Source organism: Tachypleus tridentatus, chromosome 8 (assembly GCF_004210375.1).
Source record: "Tachypleus tridentatus isolate NWPU-2018 chromosome 8, ASM421037v1, whole genome shotgun sequence".
Taxonomy (NCBI): domain Eukaryota; kingdom Metazoa; phylum Arthropoda; class Merostomata; order Xiphosura; family Limulidae; genus Tachypleus; species Tachypleus tridentatus.
In genome coordinates this window covers 112,945,249-112,963,743 of record NC_134832.1, presented here as the reverse complement: position 1 = coordinate 112,963,743, position 18,495 = coordinate 112,945,249, and the positions used below count along the sequence as shown (strand labels likewise).

Here is an 18,495-nt window from a genome sequence, read left to right as displayed (position 1 = left end):
ATCGTAGCATTATAATTCCCTAATGGCTGAAAAGGCATGTTTAGTGGGATGGTGATTCGAATCCGCAGACTGCGAGTCGAGCACCCTAACCACCACGCCAAATAAATAAATATTCATCTTTCTGAGCCAAAAGAGAAAGAAATACGTTATTTTTATCTTTACTGTTAATATATTATTATTTTATTTATTTTTTTTACAGTTACATGTGAAGTTCTCGCCTACACTTTATTAATTGCATTGTTTACTGTTATTAGTGTATTTGTGTGACACTGTTTGTTTGGTATTTGTAGTTCATATTCTCACTCAATGAGTGTAATACTTTTACAATCATTTCGAGACGAAACTTTCAATATTTGATGGACTTTTTACTGAAAAAGAAATAAACAAAGACCACAAAACGAACTATTAAAATTTTATATATAACTAAGTTTACAAAAAAAAACACCGATAAAAAAACACAATAGTACAGCTGTACGTCAGCGGACTCACATCTCGAGAAATTGGGGTTTGATACCCCTGGTGAGCAGAAAGCAGATAGCTCTTTGTGTAGCTTTGTGCTTACCTACAAACAAACAAATACAAAAAAAGGATAATCATAGCTATATAACAAACAATTGCTCATACTTTTCTCTAAAATGTTCCTATCTTTCCAAGAAATGAAGTTAATTATTTCTCTTAAATCATTCAGTGTCGATTTACTGATTAGCTTTTTCGTCATTACATTGATAAGTGACTTTTCTTTTCATCCCAATGTGACTTTGTTCTGAAAACAAACCTTAGATTACAATAAATTAATAAACTTACATGAATAGTTTCCATACAAGTAATTCGTAGCCTGATTCTTCGTTTGTTTGGTTTTGTATTTCGCGTAAAGCTACACGAAAGCTATCTGCGTTAGCCGTCCCCAATTTAGCAGTGTAAAATAACAGGGAAGGCAGCTAGTCATCACAGCCCAATGCAAACTCTTGGGTTACCCTTTTACCAACGAATAGTAAGACTGGCCATCATATTACAACGTTCCCACAGCTGAAAGGGCGAGCATGTTTGATGTGACGGGGATTCGAATCCGTGACCTTCAGATTACGAGTCGAGTACCTTAACTACCTGGCCCAATAACCTTTTACTGTATATAAATATACGTTTATAATATTAAATCATTTAAAGAAATATCATACTATGAAGCACAGCATGGCCAGGTGGTTAAGGCACTCGACTCGTAATCCGAGGGTTGCGGGCTCGAATCCCTGTCACACCAAACATGCTTGCACTTGCAGCCGTGGGGGCATTATAATGTTCGGTCAGTCCCACTATTCGTTGGTAAAAGAGTAGCCAAAGAGTTGGCAGTGAGTAGTAATGACTAAATGCCTTCCCTCTAGTCTTACGCAGCTGAATTAGGGACTGCTAGGTCAGATATACCTCGTGTAGCTTTGCGTGTATTTCAAAAACAAATAAACAGGTTCTTGTTTATTTATGGGATTTTGCGCAAACGTTATACAAGAAGGCTGTATGTGCGAGACGTCAATAATTTTGAAGTTATGGACTATAGTAAAGGCAACTAGTCAACACCACTCACGCCAACTCTTGTATCATTCTTGTAATGCCTAACGAGGGAATTTGACTGTAAATCTTATAACATGAACACAAATTAAATACACCTAGCGCTAATCACTTACCATAATCGCACTGTACAGTTTAGGGCTATCTGTGTTCACAAACGTAAGTGCTACATTCGTTATTTAATTTGAGATGTCAAAGAGCTGTAAATGGAAGCTTTTCACTAATTGATTTCCCTCCAGACTGTCAGTTCAAAATTAAGGACGAATAACACAAATAGCTTTGCATAAATGTCTAAAACTAAGCCAAGTTATTTGGTTAACTTTTGAATTTTTTTAGTAGCTTCATAAATGCACGAAGCCTCAAGAATTTTCGAATCAGAACGTTATGCATGTTAAGCCATAGTAGGAAAAGTTACATCAGGCCTTTTTGATGTAGGATTAGGATCATAGTCTTGCCGAAAGATTAACCTCTGCCTAATGAGTCTTGTTGCTAAGGCAATTATGTAGTAGATCATAATCTACCTGTACTTGCCAACAAACAGGGTGCAATTAGTGTTATAGATCATTAACACTATTGGCTGAGATGTAGTCCCTAATCGTACATTATAGTACATGTACATTGGTTATTATAACATTCTTCTCTTCGCCATCTGTAAAAGCATATAGGTCTCCAGCTTTGGTCATTTTCCTGCTTATGACCTATTGCTTATTTAAAGCTTTTGAATTGATTACTTCTTCTCAGCAACGATTTTCTAGCAATTAAACTCCAATAAAAAAACTTTGGGCAAGTGTATATGTTCCTATTTTAACAAATGCATTCAAGCTTATAGTCATAACAACGTATTTTTAAGTTACCTAATCAACAGTCATCTGTCTCGTAAACAACTTACACTGCGATACCTAACATTACTTTTGAAGGGTCGAGGTGGAATTTTCTTGACTACCCAAGTCTTTAATTTATACACGTTTGCAATACAGTATTTAGTCCTGGGAACAATGAATTGAAAAAACACTACTACTGGGTATATTATGACTGCTTTTGTTTGTGCAGCCTCTATACTGATGTGTCACTTTCCGATTAGTATCCAGTTTCAGTGCAAACTATCATCACACGACTGTATTCTGATGCAGCTCATTTGCACACGATAAAGAGATGGCATTCTCATACTGTTTGGTCTTTAAACCCTTTTTTCCTCACATTTCTTTTAGTATTGTATATTTGTTGTTTTCATATATTCTTCCCTGGGCTCCTCAAATACACTACATGTTATACAACAGGGATGAGAAAAGTTTTACATCTGAATTATGAACCAACATGTTGTATAAAAATCTCAAGAAAGATAACATAGATACAGAAAAGCTGATTTTACCTTGTTTCCAGCCCTATGGTGAAAGATATCTTTTGGGCTCTCTTGAATGATCTAGCATAATTACAAAGAATACAGTGACGTGCGTTTATTAATTACACGTGAAATACTTTATATTTCATTGCAGGTCATGTGTCATTCGTTTTTTTTCAGGGCCCTTCATGTACAGTTCTTCACAAAATAAACAATGTGTACTTTATTGAATTTTTTAAATATTTCTTTCTGCATTTCTAAACTTTAAGTTGTTCAATTTGTATCGGTACATTTTTGTTTAGCAAAGCGAAAGAAACTATTATTAATATAATAATACCCAATTTTTTATCTGTCCTGAAAATGCACGTACACCTTATTATAATAAATGCGTATGCACTTATTTTCAGAGGATATACGTCTAAGTCTATTATAGTAGACATTTCGTACAGCAGTATATTAAAAGCTTATTAAAGTTTTTAAAAAATGCCTTTAAAAAAACCTTGTTTAAAGGTTGTAGAATAACATTATAAGTTTATTTTTGGATAGTATTAAATATGGTAAAGTTTAGCCCTAACAAAACTGAAGCAAAAAAAGTACACATGTTACAATGTTAATTTATCTCTTAATATTAAATAAATTTACTATTCCTAAAATTGTTTCGGAGAGGTACAATTCCTCTATTGATCAAGATGTGATATTCGGCTTTACTAGTGTCAGGAGAGTTCCACTCTTCATCAATAATCCTAAAAACACGTTAACCAAATAAATATAAGATGGACCTATGTCATAGTGAAAAATATCAAACATATTGTTGGTGTGAACGTGCTTTGTATTCACTTTGAGTGAAGGTGAAGCACACAAAGAGGGTCATTGGTTACCACTATTCAGTTCTTCACATTATATAGCCGCACAATAGAAGATATAATAACTAAACTTTGTATTCACTTCACCTGTCCAGTGTATAAGTTTTATCTCAACGCGAACAGTATGTTTATCTCTTTATCAAATACAAAGCCGTACTTATTAATAAAGGCTTAATTTATGCTAGGCCCAAAACAAGTGGACTTGCAGATTTCGGTGTCTGTGATTAGAATTCTTTCTACTATTCTAGAAATCCTGTATTTAAAGAAGTACTTACAATTAATATACATATTTGACCTTAAATATTATGCAGGTATTTGTTATAGTCACATTTCTTCTCAGTCTGCGTGTAAGTAGCTATGTAAACTAGTTATTTAATAGTGTTTACGTGTTTATATGCCATTTTACTGTAGTGATTATATTTTAAACCCCAGTTTAAAAAAAAATAAATGAAATTTACTGCATAATTTACTTTTCTAATTGTTTTCGCTAATTTGTTTTTGCCTGATTAGTTACAAATTCACAAATGAACTGTAAGTTACTTTTTATACTTCCATAACATTTCGTTGTGTTTAGAAGTTTCTCATAAAAAATTTTGATTTTCTGAATGGTGTATTATTAAGCACACAAAGCCACACAAATAAGTTCTACTATAAGCCCTCGGACTTCGCTGGGCAAAGAAAGAGAGAATGTTGGTAGTGAACTTACGAAAAATTGCTGATCCTTTGAAGCATGGTAAATATTATTTATGTACTCGTTATAACTGCGAGTCCAGGATATATCATTATAATTAAATAATGTGTGGGGAACATGATAAAATATATAGGTTTCAATGTCTCTCCTACTATTATAATAAAAATTTATAGTATATATTATAACATCATACTAATTTGTGGTATATGCATCCACTCTATACTATTCCCATAGTATATATATATGAAAATATCATTAAAATGTTAAGTAATATGATTCTTTTATCTTCTCGTACACAATGTACGTCGACTAAACGTATAGTAGGAAAAAGTTATTAATAATATTTAAATATAAGTTTCAGTAATAATAATTCATGATCGTAATAATCCATTTAACAACTCCAATAGAGAAAAAAATAATAATGCTAGAATTACTTCCTGTTTTAGAACAATAGCCGAGAAAAACTAAGAAACATGATTGGCTAGAAAACTCTTGATACCAATATAATTTATTATTATGAATTGTATTATAAATGATATATCTAGATTGAATTCATTTATCAAGCATCCGAATCAGTTAACTTCATTTAAGAACAAAAAGTTAAAAAAAAAGAATAAAAGCGTTGTTTATTGAGTCGACTGCCTTGCGGTTAAGTTAATTAACGATACAGATGTTGGTGTTATTCTCAAGCTTTGGAGTTATTTTAAACTTTTTCTTTAATCTGACATTGAACTGAAAATGTCCTGTAGAGTCCGGGTTATTATAAATGATTAGGGAGTTTAGGAGGTCACTGGAGGGAACCTTCGGTTCGTAGCGGGAAGTGCAAAAAAAGAAAAGGAGAAGAAGCAGAATAAGTCTGAGGTTCACACTAATTTTTTTCTTACCATGAACTTGACAAATAATTTAAAAAAAATAACATCTGCAGATAAAAGTTTAAGTATACGATAAAAACAAACATTTTCTCATGCAGAAACTAACGATAGCATACGCTCAGAATGTGTACAGGCTTTAGTTGCTTAACGTGTTTATTATACGCGACTAATGACATGGAAAGCACCGCACATCATGGACCAGACAACTCAAACTCGACACCCTCCACATGACAAACAACTGCTTTGTATAATAGCCTTGTTTTATCTAAATAAAGTCCAAAGCTAATTTAATCTACATTTTATAAAAACGTGTTTTTTATGGAAATAAAATGCTTCTTTCCAACCGCTTTACAATGACTAGTGCGTGGTTCTAAGAACACGTGAGTGAAAGCAAAGAGAAATAAGTCATAATGTGTCAACCACACTGTCTCTTCAATAATAAGTGCTGATCAAGTTCTGTCTATTACCATCATAAAGGTATTAACAATATGTTTATTCATTCCTGCAATAAACAGGGAGCCCATGACGTCATTTTACTTAGCTCTGTGATTAGACTCTTGAAAAAACGAAGGAAGTTGCATTTTATTTCCTTATACATTAATTAATAATTGAAAATAACCTTATATTTTCTGAATATAGAATGCTGATTAGTTTCTAAGCACAGTTGTTTAAACGACTTTTACCATTCGGAAGTAGATAAGAGAACATTAATTTAATAATCCATTTAATCAAAGCAAGGACTTGGTCTATGGGTCCAATTTAGCTATTCCCATATATAGAAATACTATATAAATAAACACCATTAAAATATAGAACATATTGACAATTTAATTAATACAGCTATTTTAACATTTCTTACAAAAATTCAGTTGCATTAATAATGCACTTGTGTATGATTTTCCTCACTGCAATAACTGTCAGTTATCAATCGGTTCCTCGCATCTAATTGCCAACTTACTACATCACACACATCATCCAACTCTTCTAAATCGGAAACAGAACTTGTATATAATTATGAAATAGTATGACTGATACAGTTAGACAGCAAAATGAAGTTTATATTTCAAATACACAAACTCTGGTTTTACAAATAAAATAAAATGTCAATTAATTTTTGTCTTGTCAACTACCGCCATCTGTTATCTAGTAGTAGCATATTTTATGGACGGAACTTTTTCTAATATTTGTGTATAGTATTCTACACATCAAATTAATTTGAAAATAATATTATAAGAATATCATTTTATTGTATTTATTTTTGTTATTAATACACTTTTTATGTTTTTAAAATGGCCAAGAAATTAATGCAATGCAAAATACGATAAAGTATTGTTTGAGGAGAAAGATAAACAATTTGAGAAATGCTTATACTGGTAATTTGAAGTTTTTATGTTTTTTATGATATATTAAAAAATAATCAACTACACAATAGTTTAAGAACACCCATACATGCGTGAGAAAATACCGTCACATATAGTTTGTATTGAACAACAGTTAACAAAATGGAAATAATTTTATTCAAGACACATGGAAAAAGCAATAAGCATTTCATGCACGGACACGAAAATGCCAAAAATAATGGATTGTTTAGTTTTCCTGGTACAGTTTATTTTTTGAATTTTACAGGTGATTGAGAATAAATTAAGTTTGGAGTAAACTTTCAACAACCGTACAGTAAAAACAAAAACAGCAAAAGTGAAAATCAGTGATAAAATAAATGGCTAAATATGTAATTAAATGTATAAACGTATGACTAACTTGAGCACACGCGAACTACAACCTAAGTATAAATGTAAACCTCTGAAGTATGGAAGAATTGCCGAAACGTTTAGAAATTATATATGTAATGGATAAGTAACAGAAACACTTAACAGTCCTTTTACACACACAAACATATATTCTATATTATTTTTACATTTCATCGTGTTTCTTTATTTAATCACATAACATAAAGTTTAGGGACAACAAGGGAACTCTTGGTCAATCTCGACTGTTTCATCCTCTCAGTCAAACTCAAACTAAGAATTAAACAAATTAAAGCCAAATTTCTTTTCATTCATTGATTCAAATTTATTGCCTCCGCAACATCCAAAGGTACCCATTCAGTTGCGTAGCAAAGGTTTTCAGCGCCCGGGGACAAAGTCAGTTTTCGCGCCCCCTCGTGACAAAATGTAAGCCATAATTCCTAATTATGTAACATGAATTTGGCGCCCCCACCCCCGATGCTGCGCCCGGGGATAGATTTACCCCCTTCCCCCCCCCCCCAGCTACGGCACTAAACCCATTCCATAAGCCAACCACTCTGTTTAATATATAAAATTTTTACATGTAAAGACACCTTCTACTCTGCTTAAATCGATATTTGTGTCCCCTAGTTTTATAATTCCGGCTGTTAAATATGAATGTTAATGCATCAACATGATCAATTTATTTTACAATCTAAAACACTTCAATCAGATCTTCCAAACTCTTCTTTTCTGAAGAGAATACCATTTTAAGGATCTTAATCTCTCTTTATATGTCAACCCCTAGACACCATTTTAGTAACCCTCCTCTGAATCCTTTCCAACAATTCAGTGTCTTTCCCAAGGTAAAGATCCCAAGACTGAACACAATACACCAAATGTGACCCAACCAGTCACCTATACAATGAAATTATAACCTGTTTGAACTTGTAGTCAGTATTTCTTTAAATACAATTAAAAATCCTATTTATTCTACCACCATCAACAGCACACTGCTTGGATGGCTTAAGAGACTCACCAACCATTACGTAAATTGAAAATGCTGTTGAGGTTATTCACATTCAAATTACCCTTATAATTCAAATTATGATAACCCACATGCATTTATCATGATTAAGACCCATCTGCTATTTATTTGCCCTCACTGAATGGTCTGAATCATTTTTTTAAAACATATATTTAAAAACGGCTGGTATGGATAGAGAAAGCTCTCTGTAGAAGAGCGAACAACGTTTCGACCTTCTTCCGTCATCCTCAGGTTCACAAAGAAAGAAAGAGGTAACTGACCGATAGCTGACCACATGTTTGAAGGTGGTTTTGTAACTGAGTGTAGGAATGTAGATGGCGTGCTTAAATGTTGAATTATATTTATTAATATAGGTATAAAGGTGTTCCTTTGTATTGGTTTATTTTGGGCTTGAGTTGTTCTATAAGTAAGGCTTCTTTAATTTTGCCTTTGTTTATGTTTGTTTATTTATTCAGTATTTGGGTGTTTTCTATGGTTATGTTGTGTTTACTTATTTTGCAGTGTTCGAAAACGTGTGAAGGTGACTTTTTGTTCTGATTTTACAGCCGTTTTTACTTATATATTTTTCTCTACAAGTGAGTTTTCTCGTCATCACGCATTTGTTTAAAACAGTAGCATCCTTTTCATAGATAATAACACCCAAAACCTTGATACCATTCAGCAACTTTAAGAAATTTAATATTCATTCCTTCAACTATGTCATTGATGTAAATCAAAAAGAGCAATAGTCCTAAGACTAAGCCTTGAAGCACATCACTTGCAATACTAACCCCGTTTGACTGAACTCCATTTGTAACAACCCTATGCTTTCTACCACCGATCCACTCTTTTATCCAATTAGTTAATTTATCCACTCCATCTACAGAGATATGTTTCTTTATAAGCCTTTTAGGGAACCTTGTCAAATGTTTTCTGAAAATTCAGATACATTAAATCTACAATCTTACCCTCATTTATGCATATAGTAATATTTTCAAAGCATGTCAAAAGGTTTGTAAGGCGAGATTTCCCTTAGTGAACCCATATTGACAATCCGATAAAATTCTAAACTTTGATGAGTGAATTTGCAAAGTTTCTTTTATCAGACTTTCCAAAACTTTTCCTACATGTGATGTAATACTAATAGGTCTGTAGTTACTGGAACAACTTCTATTACTTCCCTTGAAGATAGGAGTGACAGTAGCTAATTTCCAACCAAACTTGGCCACTATTCAAAGACTTACAGAAATATTCTACGTAATTTTTTTGTCTGTTTGTATTATATTTTCGAGAAATAAAAAAGCGTGAAATTGAAAACGTTACTGACTAGGTAACATGTGTGATTCCTTATAATTCATTTAATGTAAATATGTGATTTTAGTATAAATATTAATTTTATCTGTTTCTGAATGTGAAAGCCTATATAAGGTATAATTTAGGATTAGCCAGCATTTAAAATCTTACTCTGTAAGTAAATACTTTCAAGCATACCAGGAAATTTAAAAACATTCTTTTAACAGATAAATTAAAAACAATGGTGAAACATTTAGCTATTCAGCAGTATTGAAGTAACATGTTTTTCGAAATGAGCTGATGTATTTCTCAGTGCTTCGCTGATGGTAAGAAACTTACTCTGATACATGAAAATCACAAGAAATGAGAGCCAAGTGCAAACGTGAGGATTTTTGGTAACTTCTCATTGCAGTATACTTGGTAGTTCAATGTATTCGAATGATTTATAATAAACACTGTTTTGCGTATCATCGTTCCCCTTTAGGTGTGGTTGAAAAGCCACAGGTAAATTAAAAAAAATACAAGTAAGAAATTATCAATAACATTAAGAGTGAATTTTTTAGGTGATTTAGTTCATTTATGGTGATGTGTTCTAGAGTTTAACTACTAATTAATTTACGAGTAAAGTAAGATTATGATTAGTAAGTGATTGAGGCAGGCATTGTTTTTCCTGTCATATAATTCCTAGTAGCCTATCTTCCCTCCCTCGTGCGTGTCTAGAACCGGGTGTGGCCATGATGGACTTTAGATTCAAAGTTCTATGGTTTATAGGTCTTTGCCGCACAAACCTGCGTTGGGAATATAGATACGATTTGAGAGTGGCAATGAAATCCAATTATTTGATTAAAACAGCCCAAATCTAGTAGTGAATGCTGTTGACTATATAGTTGCCTTCCCTGTAGTCTATTACTTCAAAATATAGTAGGGCTAGAGCAGCTCTTATGTACTTTTGGGCGAATACCTGAAACAAATTTTGATATCTCAATATATGTACGATTTCTTCAGTGTGTGGCTTAATAAGCTTGTTTTACATTTTCATTGCTATACAAAAAATCCCAAAACATAAAAGGTTAACAGAAAGGTTATCACGATAAAAATATTGAAGATGATGGTAGGGATGGTGTTAGTGAACTTGGTGATGGGTGGGAAAGAGGCATAGATAAAAAACACTAGGATTAGATTTAGAAAAGTAAGCTTTGATAAAGTTAAGAACTGTAATAAAAGTTTTACCTTTAGGAAGCATGTAGGGTTTTTTTTTTTTTTGGAATTTCGCACAAAGCTACTCGAGGGCTATCTGTGCTAGCCGTCCCAAATTTAGCAGTGTAAGACTAGAGGGAAGACAGCTAGTCATCACCATCCACCGCCAACTCTTGGGCTACTCTTTTACCAACGAATAGTGGGATCGACCGTCACATTATAACGCCCCCACAGCTGAAAGGGCGAGCATGTTTGACGCGACCGGGATGCAAATCCGCGACCCTCAGATTACGAGTCGCACGCCTTGGCGATAGATCTGGTGTTTGGGGTGGCACCAAAACTTGGATTTTCTCTCAATGATGGAATGTGGAGACAAAATTCAGTTGTGTAATTAATCTTTTACTAACTAGTAAATGTTTCTGTGTTTGTCGTAAATATACCAGTAATAATTGAAAGTACATAAAACGTATATACACCCCATGTAATGAAAGAATTGACTGAAAAATCCTCCCAGTCTTCCTCGTGGCCACACCCCCATACACATTGAGTGATCTATATTAGGAATCATTGGAATTATTAAATTATGCATTTTAAAATAAAAATAACTTTTGACATATCCCAAATAATTCCTAACTGATTAAACCATAACTAACAGGCTTAAGCGCAAAAGCTCAGAATGAGTTAAAGGACAAATAAATATAATTGTCTCAAATTAAAATGGGATCACAAGTTTCATTTAAGTCGTTTATAAATCAGTTTTTTAAGGTAAGAATTACAAAAGAAAACATTTATTTGTTTTCAATTTTAACATCGATTGTTTAATGTTATTATTATTATACATCAATTTAACTAACATTCACAAGACTCGGTGAACCAACAAGCCAGTTTTTTGTTCCAATAGTAGGTCAAGTAACCAGTGTCAATAGAAGTAAACTTTATTAGTAATTCTAATAACCCATGAATGAAAGCAAAGAATACGTTTTTTGCCAACCATACTACATCTGTCATATCCAGTGTCAACGAGGCCTTTCGTCAATAGCAAGGTTCATCAAACCAACTTGATGGCATACATTTTAATGATCTGCGAGCTATGTATGAGCCGTAATATCTTTCGTTAGATTTTTTATATTTTAGTAATCTTCTAATATTGCAGCACATTCAATCTTCTGATTTTGTTCCAATTAGCGTATAATAAGGGAATAAGTATACAAAAGAAATACAAAGTGCTTACGTCAGTGGCCATGACCAGAGTCTGCAGGTAAGGATTGTAATTTATCCACCACAACCAAAACCTTGATACCACTAATATGATGGATCTAAATGCAAAAGTGGTACCCCCTGTTTAGTGATATCCGCAATTTGATTTTAGTTGTAGTAAAAAATGCAGTACGATTCATAAAATGTATTCAATAAAAAAACCCAAAAACATATTTTTGGTCACATATCAAGTTTTTGATTCTTTGATTAATATACAAGATTTTGAGAAATGTATCCTTTTTTATTAATCTAATGTCATTTGTTAATGACTTACATTTTTTATAAAAATAGTTTAATATATAAACATATCTCATTATTTCTTATATTTTTATGGCACGTTTTGTAATACTGCTATCAACAGTATAATTTTGATTCATTGCAATCAAAGTAAACAAAAAAAACTACCTTGCGTCCACGTCACGTGCAATTGTCGGCCGATAGATAAACAGTTGTATTTATTGAAATATTATACCCCTTCTCCCAGAATGCCATATCATTTGTATTATATTTTTAACTTTTCTTTAAAGTTGAATGTGTTATCTGTGCACAGATGTTTTTAGAAATTTAATCTTTCAAGCTGTTTTAATTCATTTGTTTACAAGTCTAATTTTTAATCTGAAATTAAAATAAGAATGGTTTAAATGATAATTCATTTTAGCAGTAATACACATGTTTAAAGCAGTGCTTTTGGGTTCATAACGAAGTCTACACGAGTTTATTTTTTCTAATTTAAATGTACCATCAGTCAGGATTACTTTGAACAGTTTAAATGAAAATGTTTAGATCCTTATTTATAGGACAGAAACATTATTTTTTTTTATATTCAGTGTTCTTTCTTTTTTAAGTATTTATTGAACAAATGAATAATATATTATTGTGAGGAATTGCAGTGTAGTTTTGTAGAAAAGGTTTAAAGTGGCTATCATCATATCAAGGTTTTGATACTGTTGCAAACTTCTACCTCAACACAGGTCAAGAGTAAAAAGAAAATATAAACCTCTTCACTGTGGCTTAAGTCTTAAATAACATTCTAGACCTGTATCATTGTCCATTACTAGTTTCATAAAAAAACATGAGTTTCTTTATGGTATCTAAATTTTGCATCCCTAGACCTTTTACTGCATCTCACATTATGATGAATGATGACAGTTTGAGGTAAGAAACAACAATAATCAGAGAAATGATACTGGAAAAGTGATATAATGCGATTGAGCTTGCAACACATGTGACATGAGTGTCAGGTGGGCTTCCTCATGAGGGATCCTTTGCACCAAACCAGTTAGGGAAAGAAGCAAGTGATGCAAATGAGACACGATAAAGAAGTTGTAATGTTTGCAGAAAGAACTTAAGTATTTTTATATTTTCATAAGAATTCATTATCATGGATTGCACGGGACGGGATTGTTTTTAATTTTGTGCAAAGCTACACGAGTGTAATCTGCACTAGCTGTCCCTGATATAGCAGTGTAAGACTAGAGGGAAGGCAGCTAGACATCACCACCCACTGTCAACTCTTGGGCTACTCTTTTACCAACAGGTAGTGGGATTGACCGTCACTTATAATGCCCCCACGGCTGAAAGGGTGAGCATAAAGTGAGTTCAATGCATAAAATATAATATAAAGTTACAACATAATATGCTTAATCGTTATGATAAAGTTCTACCTAGTAGTAACTATCTAATAGTGTAAACCTGCTGATATTTTTAGTGAAAACGTTTGTTTGCAAAGTATGTGGGAATGTTTTTATATTTCTTACTCCATATTTTCTTTATAAGTTCTAACTGAAATATACCTTTTATATTATGAAAGACTAATGGGCTTAGTTATAATCAATAGTTATCTACAGCATGGACTCCCAAACTGAGGACTGTAGACCCCCAGGGTTCCATAAAAAAGTTTCAGGGGAAATTGTTGCAAATAGACAAATAAGGTTAACCCCTCTTACTACAAGCATCTGTAATTAAATCTTTCAGTTATGCATTGCAGAATTTAAATTATACATAATTAACTAAGATATGAAAGTGATATCTAAATACAATTTAACTTTATCTGTAACTGTAACATATTTAGGTAAGAAACAACCATAAGCTATCAACTGAGCAACATTAATTATTGGTTATTTTAGTTGTCATAATTTTTGATATCTGTTGTTAGCTTTTTATATTTTGATACTCTTCTGATAGTGCAGTGCATTCAACCTTCTGATTTTATGCCAGTTAGGGAAAAATAAAATAAAACTGTAAAAAGAACCTAAAAGAATTTATTAGATAAAATACATAGAACTGAATAAGTTAAAGTAACTTAATAAAGGAAAACACCTTCTTAAGAACATGCAACTAAGTTTACTTTGTTTTCTCTCATAAATATATCTAGATTTGTACAGATCAAAGTCATTGTTAAAATACTGATGACACTCAAGAGCTAAATATTCATCTTAAATGGCCTTTTCTTTTACTTTTAAAATTTAAATACACTAATATCTGACTTTTTTATATACTTTTTTTGCTCATCAACACAACTTGCAATATAAAAATATTTTTGAATAAACTAAATCACTAGTCACAAAGAAAAGTATTTCTCAGTTCCAAGTTGTTGTGCAAACTGAAGTATTTTTAAAGTACTTGAATAAGTGTATCACTTTTGACTTCAGATAAAATAAAACTTAAGCCCTAATGTTTTGGTTGTGCATCTGCAATCACAGAGGAAGGTATGTCAGTAAAATATATTTATCCCTACATAACCTGCACTAATGAGCACATTAACATCCTAATGAAATGGGAAACAATAAAACATACTTAAGTCATCTATCAATGAGTGAATCTTGCTCTTTCAACATCAAATCTTTAAAATAGACAAGAAACTTCAAAGAAAGAAAAGTCACTGAAGCAATTGTCATTGGGGAAAAACCTGGAATCAACAGAGAAGAAGGATGGTTTGTGTGTGTGTGTCTATATAAACACTTATCCTTAACCAAGATGTTTCCAATTTACCTCACATGTCAACATATCAAATTTACAAATTGACATGCATTTATATTTTCTATATGATACAAACTACTCATACTTTAAAACATGATTAAAAAAAAATACAACAAATGTTTATATTCACAATAGATTGCTCAGAAACAAAGTTTTATTTCATCTGAAGTGAGTTGCTATCCAATTCTTCAGGTAAGATGAAAAGTATATATCATACAATAAGCATTTTATAAAACTGTCTGCTTAAAGGGGTAAATAGTATTCCAACAAAAGAAAGTCACATTTTTCCTCTACCCTCTATCAAGGCTTTTATCCCTTCACCTTAGGTGAACAGTTGACAACTGCTGTAGTGACATGGCTTCTGTGAAAGAAACTCGTCAGTCAACAAACAGTTTATTTTTTTCTATATTTTTCTAATTATTTTCCTCTGTTTCTTCTCAGTGTCTTTCCCAATTTTTGGTCTCTTTGCTTTCTCTCCTTTTCCTCAACTCAAAATTGTTTCAGAGTTTAAAAATTATTTTTATACCTTTTTAACACCTATTTACTCCTAACCACAGACAGAAGCTCTCCTGTGTTCACAAAGTAAACTTGCTTTCATTAGATTACTGGCCAACACTATAAAGCTGAAGAAATCAATTGCACAAGGTACTTGTCCACAAGAATGTACCCTTTTTTTTTCTTCAAATAAAAACAAGTTACCAAATTATTCAATATTTTCACATTCAAATTTATCTTTTATCATTATTGGTAATATAATCATATTCTAAATAACGGTACATTATCAAAATCACAACACAAATTTCACTGCTTAATAACAGTTATCACACACAACTTTTTATTTGACAACCAGTTTATTATTTCAAACAAACTAGTTGTTGCCACCCTTTAGATAATTAAATTTAAAAGTTCAGTATAGATCATCTCAGTCAAAAAGTTGGCATCATTAGATGCCTTTGTAAGTAGTACATACTTGTATAGGTATCTATTTTAAAAGAAAATTATATAGCAAACAAACTATAACAGAGCTGTACTAGTACAAAGCATTTCTTCTTCTAATTGTATATTTAACATGTTTCTGTTATGTAACTAAGATATTTAATTTGTTATTTTAAAGTGGACAGGTACTATCATTCTTTTAATTAAACTGAAATGTTTTAAAAATACAACATTTCTTATAAACACTTTACAATTTTACCAATCTTAATTGTATAACATGGAAACTTCTTTCATAACAGAAATTACATCTCTCAACAAAGACTCTTAATGCCATTCAGAAGAAAATAATGATCAAAGATTACAAAAAATAAGGATTTAACAAAGGAATGTCTTTTTTTTGTTTGTTGACAAGAAACAGCCTGGAAGTACTAGCATTCAACTGAAATTACAAGTGGGAAACTGGTCCTCATATAGCCGCATAGTCTATTTGTACATAAAGTTCACATACACCCACCTGCAAAAAGACAATTGCCATTACTACACCTTACAGAGCAAACTATAACAGCTTTAATAATTTTAACCTTTAAAATTTCTGAACTACAAAAACTTTAATTTTTGTTCAAAACAGGCCAATGAACCTTTCCAAATTTGTACTCTTTAAGATAATCCCACTTACCTTTTAACCCAAAACACAAACAATTTTTAACACTGTATCATTATCCAATGTGCATGGAAATACAATGGTCTTGTAGCATTTGTGATATTGGAGAGGGAAATAAAATTCAGAATTCATTATCATGGATTGCACAGGATTGTTTTTAATTTTGTGCAAAGCTACACGAGGGTAATCTGCACTAGCTGTCCCTGATATAGCAGTGTAAGACTAGAGGGAAGGCAGCTAGTCATCACCACCCACTGTCAACTCTTGGGCTACTCTTTTACCAACAGGTAGTGGGATTGACCGTCACATTATAATCCCCCACGGCTGAAAGGGTGAGCACGTTTGGTGTGATAGGGATGAATTGCTTTGGAAAAATCTGTCATGATGCAAAAGAATGAATCTATTTATAGAAATTTAAGAGACTGATAAAGAAATTAACATTTAGTATTACTTAATTAAAAGTTTATATGTTTACACATATACACACACACAAATAACTTCATGCTTTGGTTTCTCAGACCCCAATTTGTTCTATATTTTTAGAAAAAGAAACTTAAAAATGTTTTCTAAACGACCAAAAGAAATTCCTGTGTTAATCACAAAAACATGTTTCTAAACTGGCATATTAGAATAAGTTGTAAGATAAATCAATGGCATATATTCGTTTTTACTCTAAACATAATCTGTCAAACTATCATCATTTTTATGATAAAATTTGTAAGTATTTGTTCAATTTTAATGCAGTTACAGCTTCTCCAATTTATCATATTTTGATTAGCTTTGTTCCACTTCCAAGCTACATATTTTATAAAATACAGAAATTGTGAAAAAAACACTATTTTTGTGATACAGTATTACTTCTATACATAACCCCATTTCATATTCAAAATATTTGTCTAAAAATTATACCTGTTTTCAGAATAAAATTAATGAAACAAAAAAATTTAAGCAATAAGTTTCCTTTTTAAGATTTCAATAACTTAGTTAAGAAGTTCAATGCATAAAATATAATAGAAAGTTACAACATAATATGCTTAATCGTTATGATAAAGTTCTACCTAGTAGTAACTATCTAACAGTGTAAACCTGCTGATATTTTTAGTGAAAACGTTTGTTTGCAAAGTATGTGGGAATGTTTTTATATTTCTTACTCCATATTTTCTTTATAAGTTCTAACTGAAATATACCTTTTATATTATGAAAGACTAATGGGCTTATGTTATAATCAATAGTTATCTACAGCATGGACTCCCAAACTGAGGACTGTAGACCCCCAGGGTTCCATAAAAAAGTTTCAGGGGAAATTGTTGCAAATACACAAATAAGGTTAACCCTCTTACTACAAGCATCTGTAATTAAATCTTTCAGTTATGCATTGCAGAATTTAAATTATATGTAATTAACTAAGATATAAAAGTAATATCTAAATACAATTTAACTGTAACTGTAACATATTTAGGTAAGAAACAACCATAAGTGCTACTGTTGATCAAACAGCCAATGATTCTGCAGACAGTTACATCTATCCCATGGCAAAAACTGCATGACAATTTCAAAATAATTTTCTAATGACTGTATAGATATGTATGTAACTTCTATATGTAAGCTATAATACTCTAACAAACATATACAAGGTGGGAGTAGCACTTTTCAGAGCTTGACAAAATCTATAACTAGCCATCACTGTATTCACCTAAAGAACTTTGGAATGTGTGTGTGTCAATTAAGAATGGTAAGTAAAGAAATGTAATGTCGAGATATACGTGTATGTGATGGGGATTACCTTAAAGAAAAATGAAAGTGCCAAAATTGAATTTTTTCATAGTTTGTGGGTCATGTCACATCTAAAGTTTTAAATGTTTTTTTCACAGATTTCTTTTGAAATAAAGGACTTAAAACTTGTATAACATAAAACGTCAAATTATAACACAAGTTACAGTGTTAATTTCTTTCACATAACTTGTTAGTAAAGGTGTTTAAAGTAGTACTTGCATGAAAGGGTTAAAAAGTACACTGTTGCTAAAGAATTATTTGGAACAGGCTAGGCTCAGTCATGATGTGAAATGTTCTGAGTGCCTTGTGATGGGAAGTGTGGGAAC

At 31.9% G+C, this 18,495-nt stretch overlaps 1 protein-coding gene across 6 annotated transcripts in view; it reads right to left on the bottom strand.

Annotated features, from left to right (window-relative positions):
- Window positions 1-400: 400 nt before the first annotated feature.
- The window catches only part of LOC143223228 (zinc transporter 7-like), a 66,023-nt gene continuing 47,928 nt past the window's right edge, over window positions 401-18,495 (bottom strand). For 5 of the 6 annotated variants that reach the window (XM_076450875.1, XM_076450876.1, XM_076450873.1 and 2 more), the window contains exon 6: window positions 14,066-16,249. The gene's annotated coding sequence lies outside the window, so the exon portion shown is untranslated. Of the gene's footprint in view, window positions 563-2,926; window positions 2,978-14,065; window positions 16,250-18,495 lie in introns of those variants that run through there. The other variant, XM_076450874.1, reaches the window with a different exon arrangement.